Source organism: Chionomys nivalis, chromosome 17 (genome assembly GCF_950005125.1).
Source record: "Chionomys nivalis chromosome 17, mChiNiv1.1, whole genome shotgun sequence".
Taxonomy (NCBI): domain Eukaryota; kingdom Metazoa; phylum Chordata; class Mammalia; order Rodentia; family Cricetidae; genus Chionomys; species Chionomys nivalis.
In genome coordinates, this window is record NC_080102.1 from 9318826 (window position 1) to 9333377 (window position 14552).

Consider the following 14552-nt stretch of genomic DNA (forward strand, 5'->3'; position numbering starts at 1 on the left):
TAGCCCTGCCTGTTCTCACTCTCTGACTGCCGGAGTGGTAGTCAGCGTTATTTCCTGTTCATTTCAGTGTCTGTTTACACCTTCCCCATACTTCAAAGTTACCCGCCTACTCCTGCTCCCTCATGCTGTGCAGATGCCCTTAGACCTTGATTGGCTGACAAAATAGAAGGTACAGGAAAACTTTCCTTCTCCTACTTCCAAACCCATACATGTTTTGACCTCTACCACCCCATCCCTCCCATTTCCCCATCTTGTTAGTTTTTGTCTCTCTCGCCCCCAGCCAAGGGAAATTTCTAAACCTGAAAATTTCTGTATGAGACATTCTTTCATGCCTTGTAAAGAACATTATTCAATCTGGAAGCCCTTCTAACTCTCCAGGATTTCATTTCCTTGGCTTTAAAGTAGAATAATTATATAATTATATGGAGGCTTCTATGAGTCTCGGTGGAACACATAAGGAGTGGAGGAGAGGTCCTGGAGTATTCTAACCATGCAATTGGGTGTGAACTGTTACTAGCTGTCAGTCTCTTTAAGAATGACTTCAACATACATTTCCACTGAACATTCCCTACCAGGGTTTAAATATACTGAAGTATTCCTCGACGGCAGATGCCTCACTGAAGCTCTCCACCTTCCTGAGTTCCAGTACTACTGGCCTGCTCTGCTTCCCATATCAGCAAATTTCTGATGAAGGCTTAGCTGGGCATACTATCTGAGACCCTCCCTGCTTGTGACACTCCACTCCAGTACCAACAATTTTTAGCTGGCAGCTCTTGCCCTAAGTCACAGATTATCCTCTCTGTGACTACTTTAATGGCTATTTTTCAACCACAACCTTGACTTCTGATCTGTCTTTGGAGTAAACAGTACTCCAGTTTTCAAATATGAACTGTTCCCTTCTGATTATCTCTTACTTTGCAACATGGTTTTAGGCCATCCTCTGAACCCCGGTATTTCCCTTTTGTTTGTTCATCCTGTCTATTCTACCTGGGTAATGCTTTTTTTTTTTTCAACTGCTTCAATAACTATTTAAAGGTAGATCATGTATAAGTTCTACAAATCCATATGTCTAATATAATACTTCCCATAATCCACTTGGATATCCATCTTCCATGTCCCCAAAGGCCCACAAATGTCACTATTCCTAATTGAATTATGACACTTCTGCATGTGACTCTTACCTCTGCATTCTCTAAGGTAATAAACGGTTTCACCATGCAAACCCAGGGACCTTGGAGACTCTGTTAAATCTTTTGTCTTCTACACTTCTACAAAGAAGTGTCCTATCTTTCTTACCTCCAGATTATCTTGAAATGTCTCCATTTCTCTACATCTCTTTCTTCCCCAACCATCACCTGACTTCCTAGACTAGTCCACCAGAGTATATTCTTAAATAGTGGCCCAAAATGTTTCTTTAAGGGGCACATCTGATTATTCCCAACCTTACTGTGACTCCATCAGATCTAACTGAATCCTTTCATTGCTTTTCAGTGTCTTGGAGATAAAAATAAATGCACATGCCCTTTTGATCCAGCCCTGGTATCACACCTTGGGTGTGTTCACAAAGGGTCTCTCTTCCCAGAGCTCTCTTCACAATCTCTGGTCTCCACCTGAAGTCCTTATCTAGTCTCTTTTGTCCTTCAGATACACTCATTAACCAATCACACTTGCTCAAGTCAGGTAGCTTATTCTTGTACTGAGAGTAATGTAGGAGAGAATGATTTCTAGGTTTAAAAATGGTGTCTACTTTTTTGCATGGTTGTATAGTACAATGGAAAACTACAGCCACATGCCGGATAAGATAATCAGGAGCCGGATTTGCTTTGGGGCTTGTCACATGAGCTGAAAAGCAATTCAAAAGAATTTTAAGTAAGCAAGTAAAAATAATGATTTCCAAATTGGTGTAACTTGAAAAGCTTCTGTCTCAGAAAATACATATATTTTATCTTATGTATTATAAAATATTAATCTTAGCTTCATTTTTAATGGGTTCAACTCTCTTGAGTGAGAATTCAAAGAATATGCTTTGAAAAACTATTCCCCTGATTCCTCGTTATGGTTTTCCCCTCTTTTCGTTTGTCGCTTATTAGATTTTTACTATTAAAATAGAAAACAGTTCTAGACAAGGTTTTCTTTCTTAAAAAATCTCTAACATTTAAAATTTTAAATATTCACATAATCTCATTGCTATATTTTGTCATACAGTCTAATACAGTAGTTTCACACACACACGCACATGCACATACACACACGCACATACGATTTAAGTAGTCCTATTTTGAAGCTTGGAAAAATAAAAAAAAATTGTTACTAAGGCAGGGAGCATTAGAAAATTTCACACTATGAGCCTACTTTAAACATTCTTTGAGAGCAGCCGGTTTCCCAGTACTTGGGATTCTAAGTATAGATGTGTGAATTTGCTGAAGTCAGCATGCTTGTGGTTCCCATCATAAACACCTGGAAATTTTGCATTTAAATTACTAGTTTTGTTTCTGCCTACCCTCATGTCAGCAATCGTATCCACAAACCTCTAAGTTCAAAAATAATTCTATAGGAACAGATAATGAAATGAAGGAATAAACACAGAATTAGGGATCATTTAGGTTTTTGTTATTGCTGCTGTTTGATTTTTGCCTTATAATAATATTGCAAAATTGGATACTTGAAAAATATTGTCTTAAAACAAGGAGGTATTCATCTTTAAACATAATAAAGATGAAGTTGATAATAATTATTAAGTATTTCTAAACCTTGAAATTGGCAAACAGTTACTTTTACTAAATACAAAACTTATACCTTGAACCCAAGACTTTTTGTAAATAAGTGATTTTTATTTATTCTAAAAATATAAATTGAGTCCTTTCTTATTATTTACAAAGAACTCCAATAAATATTGGGAGAAACCTAATCAATTTGCGGTGATAACATAAATTAGTCTAATTTCTTAATTTTATTTGACTTCTTTACATGGAACTTTAGCAATGCTGGGACTCCTATGTAGTCATGAAAAATAGAGGGAACAGTTAATGTCATCCAAATACTAAACCATGCTGCGGGGTAGGTCCTTTGGTTTTGCGCTTGTTTTTTTTGTGATGATTTTTAATTAAATATTAAATTATAATCATTTTAAACAGAACAGGAACACATGAGTCATTTAATATTAGTATAGAGATCCATTTCAAGCTATAAACTCTATTTTAAGATAAACTAGGAATGAATTCACATAAAAATATGACAGAAGTCATACTTATTAACCTGAAATATGTTATACTTTTTCAAGTTAAAAATTGTGATCATATGAAAATTACATATTTTTTTTTTTAAAAAATCCTTAGTTGAATCTTTCAAATCCCTTTTCCACAGGGCATTGTTATTTCTATAAATATTAAAACAAAGAGGGTGTATGGGTCCCTAGAGTTAGGACACACACCCCTTCCTTCTCTTCCCTTGCTCGTAGCTCTGGTATTATTCTTTGCTGTAGGACCACTCAGTTCTCTGTAATTAAAGAAATATGAGAGGGATAGTTCACACAGGAGGTTTACACAGAAAATGCCATTTTTTATTTTTAAATCAGTAACATTATGGTGATCCTTTCAAACCAAGGAAAGGATTGTATTTTCTGGTTGTATTTTTGCCCAAAGGTAAACTGTCTATTTTAATGAGCTTTATAAGAAGAGGCTGCCAGCAGATCTGTTGCTGTGGCCTTCGGTGGTGTATTCAGGATGGAAGCCCTTGCTCAAGCATTCTATTCCCGCACTCTGACGTCATCCTTTCCCTTGTTATCGTTGAGACTGGGAATGGCTGCAGAATACAAATCATATGATAAATATTTGGGAATTGGTCTTTGTGGTTTTTCAGCACCACCGCCAAACTTCTTGCCTAGAGAGCTGTGTGAGGCTTTTCAATCTGAAACCTTTGAGCAATCCTGTTTCCTTGCCAGCTGGGAGGCATCCATATGATTGAATTGCAGCAGCCCTTCAAAGAGATTAATAAACATTTCCACTTCTTTGCATCTTTCCACGGCTTGCTTGGTTATTTGTTGATAACATTTTATGCTCAATAACTCTAAACACTGGAATGCATCTTCTTTATGTGGATTCCCAAATGGGATGCACAGAATTTTGAATAGTATTAGTATAAATGAGGAGTCTTTCCCTATTTTTTTTTTTGTATCACAATTTTATCCTCCATTTAGTCTGATACTACTGGAAGATGCTGCCGTCTTGTTCATTTTTCATTCACTGAGTGTTCCATGCAAGATTCCTTTCTCAACTCTCTTTACGGTATTGGTATTGTAGCACATTTCAAGACATGACAATGGCCCATCACACAGTCCTGCAGTGCTGTTTGGTGGACAGATCTAACACCTCAATGACAATGGCCCATCACACTGTCCTGCAGTTCTGTTTGGAGGGTAGATCTAACACCTCAATGACAATGGCCCATCATCATTCTGCCTGCAGTGTTGTCTGGAGGGTAGATCTAATGTTTCAATGATGAGTGGAATATGTGGGACAAAAAGTTTGGTTGGTTAGCATCCTCAAGTAGCTTTGCTCTTTCAGCCCAAAGTTCCAACCCTTTTATCATCCTTCCCCAATCAAAAGGGTCAGCCTTGTCACCAACTTAGACTACTCTCAGTACTCAGCTTTGGCTGGTTTACTTTATATTGTTGTGATAAGCATTATGACCAAAAAACCCTAGGGAGGAAAGGGCTTATTTCATCTAACTTTTAAATTAAAGCACTAAACTAAGAAATGCATGAGAAATGCCTATGCTTGCCCTGTTTTCTTTTTCTTTTTTCTCTTTTACCCATCTGTTTCTTTGGGATTGTCAAGACTGTTTCTAAGTACAAGGACTAAGACTTTCAATTCACAAGGACAAAGTGAGACTACTGGCAAAAACTCTCAACAGAAGCAGTGTTTTAAATTTGTTCAGAATGTTGAGGCTGTAAATAAGTGCTTGGCTCATATGTGCAAGGCTCTTTATTCGATTCCTGGGCACACCCAAAAACAAGGAAGGAAGGAAGGAAGGAAGGAAGGAAGGAAGGAAGGAAGGAAGGAAAGAAGGAAGGAAAGAAGGAAGGAAGGAAGGAAAAAGAAAAATCAAAGGCTCATGATGTGGGATTTCCCTTTGTATGGTGTGAATACCATTGGTTAATTAAGAAGCTGTATTGGACCTGTGATAGGGTAGAACAGAATTAGGCAGGGAAAACTAAACTGAATACTGGGAGAAAGGAAGAGGAGTCCAAGAGAAGCCATGTAGCCCAGCTGGAGACAGACACCAGAACTTTACCCTGTAAACCATAGCTTTGTGGTGATACACAGATTGATAGAAATGGGTTAAATTAAGATATAAGAGTTAGTTAACAAGAAGCTAGAGCTAATGGGACAAGTGGTGATTTAATTAGTCCAGTTTCTGTGTGGTTATTTTGCGAGTTTGGGTGGCCGAGAAATGAACAAGTGGCCTTCTTAAAACAGGTTCACACAGAAGTGGTTGTGCATACCTGCAATCCAAGCACTTGATATATGAGCCAGGAGGGTCAATAGCTGAAGGTCATCCTCTGCATAGATTTTCAGGTCTGCCTGGTCTATATGAGGGTCCATTTAAGAAAAACACACAGACAAACAAACAACAAATAGAAACATGTATTCATAGGTAGCAAATCTTTAAATAACAGAGGCAAACAACTGAAATTAAGATGATCTTTTCTTGCTCAAATGGATCAGAAATGTCTCTTTATTTGGAGATTAGAATCAATGGTGGGGCTGGAGTGATAGCTGCTCTTCCAGAGGAGCTGGGTTCAATTCCCAGCATCTACTTGGCAGCTTACACCTATCTATAACTGCAGCTCTAGAAGACTCGACACTCTCATATAAACATGCGTTCAGACATAACTCCCATGCACATAAAAATTTTAAAAAGTAATAAAGAATCAATGCTATCACACATTAAACCAGTGTACTTATATCCACTCCAATCTTAGACAGTATTTTACAGGTTTTTTTTTTGTTTTGAGAGGGGAAATTCTATTATGTTGCCTGAGCTTGAAGTCTTGGTCTTCCTGTCTCACTCTATGTCACTGGTCTTATAGGCTTATTTGTCTGCACGTATAGGACATTGTCTTAAGAACTAAGATGCTGGAGTTGGAGCTCAGTGGTAGAACACTTACCTGGTATATCTAAGGCTCAAGGTTTTATTTTCAATTTACAGTAAAACCTTTTGCATTCACCCTCTTGGTCTCTTTTCAACTTAATAGTTTAACATTTGGTAAAGCAACCTAACCAACCTAGAGCATCATGGTGGCTTCAAGGTCACCAAAGCACTTTTGTCCTCATAGTCTTGTGTAGCCAATAAGTGGTAAGGAAATGTGCTCCTTCAATAGTGACCACTAGATCCGCTTCTCTCAATGATGTGAACGATGTCATATTTACTTCCCCAAAGGTAGTTTCCCTTAAGTCTACGGTCGGTTTCCAATTGAACAATAGAAAAATGGTAGCCAGGGGACTTTCCTGTTAGCCATGTAGGCAATGACAAACGACCTGACAATCTGCTGCCTCTCGTTTGCATTAGTGCCTGTGGAACTACTGTTGGCCATTACCCAGTTCAAGTTCTCCATGAGACCAAGGTAAGGAGTTTTCAAAGCTTTTGTCACCTTTCACTGCCTGTGTTTATTTGCCTTGTTCTTTTTCAGTGATGAGTCCAAGATGCTATTGGTATAAGCAGTTTCATATTCATACTGATCCAATTTGCATTTTTCCTTTTACACATAGAGAACAAAGACAAATTTGTCCATCACAACCCAACCATCAGAGCCACAGGAGCCCTTTAGTTCTGCTTGCCGCTTTAACTCTCCATTCTAGAAGCCATTCAGCTGTTCTTTCCTATTTCTGGTTTTCATTTAGGTATTTTTCTTTTCCAAATATTATTGTCTTTTTGCATTGTTAATGAAGAGCAATCTGGGGTCTTATTGGTACTAGAAGGTTCAAAATAAATATTTACAGTTATTAACTGGAATTAAAATACAGGTAATTCTTTAAGATGATTTCTCAAATCTGTTTTTAAAATATGTATTGCTCAAATCCCAACTATATTTGTCATTTGGAAATATAGATATTGCAGGAAGGAGGACATAAAAGGGTTTTATAGAAATTTTAATGCTTTAAACCAAATAGTCAATTACCCAGATAGCACTCATAAAATGATTGCAATATATACCTAAATATGAGACACATTTGGGCTCTTGAATATATACTTAGTTATGAGACACATTACCACTTGAATTGGCTCATTTTAGTTAAAAAATGTGTAGTTATTTTTTCCACATTGATTTTAAGTTTATAATAAACCGGAACTGACATTTTTGTTTGCACGTTAGGAAGTAAGAAGGCTTTTTGGTTGGGGAGACAGTTATGTTAGTTATATGTTTTTAGAGAGTGTCTCAAGTAGGCCAGGTTGGCTGTGAACTTGATATATAGTTGAGAAAACGGCCTTGAACTTTTGATTCTCCTGCCTTCCTTTACCAACTTCTAGTCATGGGTGAGCGTAACCATACCTGGTTTATGCGGTATGGTGATTGAACCCAGAGTTTACTACTTGCAGGAAAGCATCCTATCAAATAAACTACAGTAGACTTTCTTTAGACTTTCTGAAAAAAGAAGGTTGCCTTTGTAGCTTTAATAATGTAGTTATTAGCTCTGTGGTAAGAGGTGGTAAGTTAGGGTAAAATCTGTTTAATTATTTATATCAGAACCATAAGTATGTAACATTTCTGAACTGTGTAGTTACTGTAATATCTTATCTCAAGTAATGCAACTGAGATCCACAGCTGTTATCTAATATCTTAATATGTACACTGGCTATTTTCAAGTTGATGTTTATTTTTTATGTCTCAAATGAGAATATATTTCCCTCATCTCACTGATCAATTAGGCTAGGCTAATTGGTGAGCTCTGGGACAATGAGAAATGCTGTATTAGGGATGACAGACATCATTTCTGAGGATGACACCTGAGGTCTTCTTTTAGACTTTACATGCATGCACACACATGTGCAGAGATGTGTACACACACAGTATCAAAAAAGTATTAGATAGTAGTAAGAACCAAATGGTTAACACATAGTCCAAATAGTGTCAATAGTATCATTAATGAGACTAAAAAAACTGTAATATGGTTCCCTACGCTAATTTGATAGGCAATTAATTACTCATTTTGCACAGAGCTGATGATGGTGTTTTCTGGCCTCCATAAATCATATTTCTATCAACAATTAAGAAAAAGATTGCAAGTTTAAGTAAATTACTGATTTGTATAATGGCTCTAAACAAAGAAAAGGGATGTTTGCTGACTAATGGCACCTTACACTGCTTCCCAACTGTATTGCTTGGCATTCAGTCTTGTATCAAATTTAGAAAGAGATACTCCAATGTAAAAAAATTAATTGTATGTATTTTAATTTAACTCAAAAATTTCATTTCAGTGCATAATTAATATAAACATCAATGAGAAATATTGGGGAGCCAATACTTCAGAACAGGATTCAGAACATGTCAAGTTCTCAGAGAGCATGTGGCTTCTTAGCATGTTGGAAATCCCTCTCTATGCGTTAGCAGTGATCAGTTGGAGGAAGGAGGATCAGTTTCTAGAGTTTTCTAATCGACTTTACCATGACCAAAAGTTTTATTTTATTTATCTTTTTATTTTTTTGTTTTTTGGATTTTCGAGACAGGGTTCTCTGTGTAACAGCCCTGGCTGTCCTGGAACTTTCTAGATCACGCTGGCCTTGAACTCACAGAGATCTGCCTGCCTCTGCCTCTGAGTATTGGGATTAAAGGGGTGCACCATCACCATCCAGCTTCACCAAAGGTTTTAAATGGGTAAAGGTCTTTGTTTTGTGGGTTTGGAGGAATTTATGCTTCTTATTTTGAGTGGATTTAAAAGAGACAAATTAGTTTCAAGGTGACAAGCTCAATCCCCCTCTCCAAATCATCTAATTGATGCAAACAAATGAATGGAAAGTTCCCTGTTTGCCGCACACCGCGCCCCCGTGTCTGCGCTCTGTGCGCTGGCACCCAGTTATTGAGCTTCGGGAAAGGGGCTGGAGGTTAAAATACACAGACACACACAGAGAGCGAATCCTAGGATTCCCCAAGAATGCCCCCTTTATTGTGTTCAGGGGCAGATTATATAGAGATAGCCACGCCCCAGCCAAACCCACCAGAAACCACTCTCCTGCCATCAGGAACTCCTGAAGGTCTCATGCTCAGAGCAGCTGTAAGCACTCAGATCAGGGGATTACAAGAAATTCAGGATCTGGGGTCTCACTGCTCCCAACACCTGTTGAGGTAAGAAAAGTTGGGGCTTTGCAACAGTGAGGCAGAGTCTTCCCCGCGTCAGCTGACTTGTAACCATGCACATACTCTATGAAACTATTTTTTACTTTTTAAAAATTTTAACTGATTCCTCCTGCTGGTGCAGTTTCTTCACACTTCATCGCATTTCTAAATAAGTAGCACTGAAGATTTCATGTGCTGAAGGCGCTGTGCCAATGCTTCCCAAATACATCTTTTTAAAATACACAGTAGTTTTATTCACACTTCCGATTTTGGATCCACTAAAGGCATTTGGAGTTGGAGGGAGAAAATGCCTGCTGTTCAACTTTTCTTTTCCTCAAATTCTCTTTACTGAGAGGCCGCATATTTCTCGCTAAGTTCCCAAAGCACATTAAATTCCCACTAAAAACCAAGTCACCATGACACACTCTGTAAACAGGAGGTGCGAGCAACTTTTAAGATAAAAGATGAATACCAATGCCACTGCCTTGCCTCTGAGTGGAGAGCGCTGCGCCAACAGGGACGGAGCAGACTTTGGGAGTGGGAGATCCAGCAGCTCAACACAACACGTTCTTTGAAAGTCCATGGCTTCACTCCTGGGTTCTGAATCTCAGCTCGATAGACCCACTGAGCTGGATAAACCTGTTGTGAGGCAGTTCTCCACTCTGGAGGGCGATTAGGAGCGGTTCCAAATTCTACTCATTAGCAACCACCTTCCCACGACTCAAATACCGACAAGTCAAAGATGCCTCCAGATCATCCAGTGTCCCCCAGGAAACAAGATTCTTCTCAACTGAAGAGAAGCTTTATTCAGAGCCTAAACATTAGACATTTAAAATAAAGCATTTACTTCAATATCAGGGTCAAGTTAACTAATTCGGTTATACATAGAGTGTACTTCTAAGAGCTCAGAGACTTTGGGAAATGCACTAGGTCCACAGGGCATTCTTTCTCTTCTGTCCCACCTTCTCAATCTCAGTGCTCCCTTTTTACCTTGACTTCTAATTTAATGGTAAATTAAATTTTATCTGGAATTGATTTACATACGAGAATTTCAACTTTCATGTCAAGTCAATTATCATATACAACAGAGATTGAGAAGATGTAGTTACTTAAATTTTCTTGGGTGTATTTCAAGGGTGTTTACTGGAAGTGATTTACAATGATCAGCACTCCCTAAATAAATACAATGATTATGTCGCTACTATTAACTTGGAAGCACTATAAGAAATTTTGATAATCCATGTCTTAAATAATAGCACAAACCTCTCTACCTCCATAAAATATGGCGAATGAACAAAATCTCAAAGGGAAACTTGCATTTCTTTCTTTCTTCCCTTAAAATAAGCACAAATCAAAGCATTTTAGCACATCTATTTCCTGTCACATAAAAAATTGAGATAGTTAACAAAACAATAGTGTTAATACAGAAAAGAAGAATATCTATTCATTCTGCTTGTAATTTTTTGGATGACAGAATAAGTTGATAAATGCAGTAAAAGACAAGGAGATGACAATATAGTGGAGGCTGGACTGGATAGAATTTGGTATACCTATGAAGGTGTCAGCTTCAATATAAAATCAATTATTTCATAGAGCAGAAGTTGAGAATATGTAGCATGCTGCTTTAACTTTTTTAGATATATTTCAAGGGTGTACAATGTATACAAGTTTCCTCAACCCTACTTGTTTGCTTTGATGAAAGCCATTAATAATCATTGTTCTAAATACTGATATTGACACTGTCATTTGTTGATGAAAATTATGCTAGGCTAAACAAGTCTTCACCCATCTAACACTGCAAGATTGCTTGAGGTGAGTATTGCAGCCTACATCTGATGAGGAAAAAGAAGCTCCAAGTGTTGGAATTGCTTGTAGAAAATGGTGACTCCAGCAAAAATGAAGTTCAACCTACACATCTTCAATGACAAAGTTTAAATTCATTCTGGAAGTTTTCCTGATTCCCAAGAGACTCTGAGACTCTGAGTGAGAGCTGGCCTGATTCCACAGGCTTTTGAATTTAAGGAGGCTAATGGGATTTTTGGCAAAGCAGCAGATTTTTTTTTTCTTTTTTTAGAGAGAGAGAGAGAAGGAAAGAGAAGGAGGAGGATCAGAAGGAAGGAAAAGAGGAGGAGGAGGAGGAGGAAGAAGAGACATTAAACAGCTGTTCATGTTGTGAGAAGATGGGGAGAGGGATGAAGAGACAGTGGAGATGGAAACAGACATAGAAAGCCAGAAATGTTTAACAGCAGAGACACTTTCCAGCTTGTGTTGGTCATGAGTTATGTCTTTGGTTCTCCCACCAAACCGAACCCCGTGTTTCAAGCCTTTAGAGAGCCAGTTTGAATATTAGGGCTCTAATTATAAGCCACCAATATTATCTTGTATTTAAAGAAAAACAATCTTTTCTAATTTCATAAGAAAACTGACTGTGGTGAACTTAATGGGCAATTTAAAGAATTTTATACTATCAATATTTTCTCTGTCCTAACATGCTTTCTCTAAAGTATAACCCCAGAATACAATGTAATTTGACTGATTTTGTCTGTATGTAAGCACATTAGAAGAATAGAAGACAAACTCTGGTTTTGAGATGAGTGTCACCCTATAATTTCACAAGATAAGTAAAAGCAAAGCCCCTAATTTTCATGGTAAAATTTAAAAATAGCAAACTAGTATACTTCTCTTTCAGGCTATTTCTGCCAAAGATGAATGTTTTAGAAGATTACAAGATGAAAATGATTCAGACTGAGGCGAGGCAACGCTGAATGGTAAATATTTCTTTCTAAACCTATAATCCAAGAGAAGATCAATAGTGGAAAAAATCTGTGCCAGTAACTCAACTTCAGGAACTTATAATTTGAAAAATTTCTCAACTTTTATTAAGGTACTTTATAAATACTAGTAAATATGTGTATTTAATTTGCTTATATTAAATATTAAGTTCAAATGGACTAAAAGTTATCCACATGTCAGACACTTACTTGCCTATAAAAGGAGAGACACTGAAAACAGAAAAAAATGTTACTATACAGTGGGAATTCAGGCTTGCTTCTCTGTTGTACTTAGTTCTACAAAACAACCAATCTCTGAAATTGAAAATATTTATTGACTCTGACACAAATAACCATAAAATCTGATTGAATGAATTACATTTATATATAGTGTCATGCAAAGTATATCAAAGCATCGAATTTCAACAGGACATTGTTTCTTCTGATTTAATATCATGTCAGTTTTACACAAATGCTGTATGTTTTAATGCCTGTAGTGTAAGTTGAGAAATGTAAGCCTACCTATCTCAAGCTACTTTTGGTTGATTCTTTCTTCGCTGTAGCTTTCTTCTGTTTGTTCAAGGAAAATGCTAGGCAGTCTGCCAATATCATTTAGAACATGGAAGAATACTTTAATTGACTTCAGAGTTTCTAATTAGACATTTGTTTGTTAGCTTAAACATATCTCTGTTGTTTTATCAGAACTGTGTTTATGCAAGTAGTGTTGGTTGGCCTTTAACCCTAGCTATGCATTTGAACTGGGAGGTCCCTGTATGCGTATGCAATAAGATACTTTAACCCTTAGTAACTGATGGGCACTCATATCACCACCACGTTTTCAGTTCAAAGGTACAGACCAATGCTTAAGGAAGACAAAGAAAGTATTAGTAATTGTAATAAAACTGTGATCAAAACACAAATATATATCTTTTATAATGTAGAGGCTAACTCCCTCTTTTATTCTGTTACAAGGTATCGCCATCACGTGTGTATATGAACACAACAATGACAGCATCAAAACTGCATGCCAAACAGGCTACTTTCTATTTTAAGGAAAAATTTTGAAAATAAGACTTAACCATTTATCTTTTAAAATCTCAGAAAAACATATCATTAATAATATTAACTGAAATAGTTTCAAATTTTTATGCATCCTAGCACACCTCTTCTGATGATGCTTTTCCAATAATATTTACTATCACAGAAGGCCATTGTAAAATTGCTTGTTGATCTTGTGCACACTACTGAATGAAGCAGAAAGGCTGTTTCACCTCTATATCATTTCTTTCATCATTTAAGTATAGTGTGTTTAAGTACAGGTTTGAAGTAAAGAACATTTGCTTCAAGTCTCCCCAGAATACGTTTTACTAACCCAGCCTTATTCCTTCCCTTCTGTGGCTTTCTTTCTCCATTCCTTGAATGTGTAATGTATAATTTGAAAGGACAGGGAGGGAGAGAGAGAAGGAAAATGGGAAGGACAAGAGGTGGGAGGAAGATGGAACCTTAGCATAGAATCTCTCCTCTTTGGGTCCGAATGCTAAATTCTGCATATTCTTTACAAAAGATTAAAACAATATCTCCCAGACTCTTTTCTAGTTGAAGTTATTTGCTCTTTCCCATACAGCAAGAAGGTATGAAAACCTCACTTCAATGCATGATACTGGTTTTGTATCTTCAGAGTAATTCTTTTTGGCAGAGTGGACTAAATTTGTATGGAGAAAGCTCTACTTAGGAGTACACCGTATTAAATCTGAGACCACTATTTTGGTAGCATTTTGTTTACTCAATACTGGAGCAGTACAGTTTAAAAAGAGAGAAAGGGTATATCTGAGTGTATGTTTCATAAGTTTAATATTCATTATTCATGCATGCCATTGAAATAGAAGGAATATACATGGGCATTCCTTCAGATATGTGTTCTGAGCAGTATATGCAGGATCCACGTCAAAGGGTACATTTTCAGGGGGGTTGGAAGGGTGTTCACTGAAGATAACAGAAGGTGAGTTCTTCCAGTAATGCTTCAGAGGGTTCCAAGATCCGCAAGAGTTTAAATTTCCCACTCTGTGAATTAGGCTGACAGCACTTCCTCCTAAAATAATTAGAGTGAAGTAACATTTGAGAAGTTTCAAACTAGTTTTACTCTATGTTTCATGTAAATGGAAAAATATGAAATAAAACTGACATCTGGTCTATTATGGGAGGGGCCATAGCACTTACGTTTTTTGAGTTAAGCAGGGTTTGTGATTCTTATAAGGATGTGTGGCTAGCTGACTTAGGGCTATAACTTAGTGAAGGCACACAGGAGAGTCTGTGGTTACTTTATAACTATTCACTTACAAAAAATAAGGAGTGTGCACTCCTGCTCAGCAAATATTAAAAATAATTATTGCTGTAGCTCTTTTTGAGAATGCTTATAAAAAGTGAATAACATGGATGAAAAAATGCAG

The 14552-nt window shown here is 37.1% G+C and overlaps 2 protein-coding genes across 6 annotated transcripts in view; one reads left to right on the plus strand and one right to left on the minus strand.

Annotated features, from left to right (window-relative positions):
* Sybu (syntabulin) overlaps nucleotides 1–14552 on the minus strand; it is a 100899-nt gene that overhangs the window by 76712 nt on the left and 9635 nt on the right. The window lies entirely within an intron of this gene.
* LOC130888556 (nonsense-mediated mRNA decay factor SMG5-like) overlaps nucleotides 1–14552 on the plus strand; it is a 90064-nt gene that overhangs the window by 4294 nt on the left and 71218 nt on the right. For all 4 annotated transcript variants that reach the window (XR_009058470.1, XM_057791616.1, XM_057791615.1 and 1 more), the window contains exons 2-3: nucleotides 6571–6625; nucleotides 12024–12102. The gene's annotated coding sequence lies outside the window, so the exon portion shown is untranslated. The remainder of the gene's footprint in view (nucleotides 1–6570; nucleotides 6626–12023; nucleotides 12103–14552) is intronic.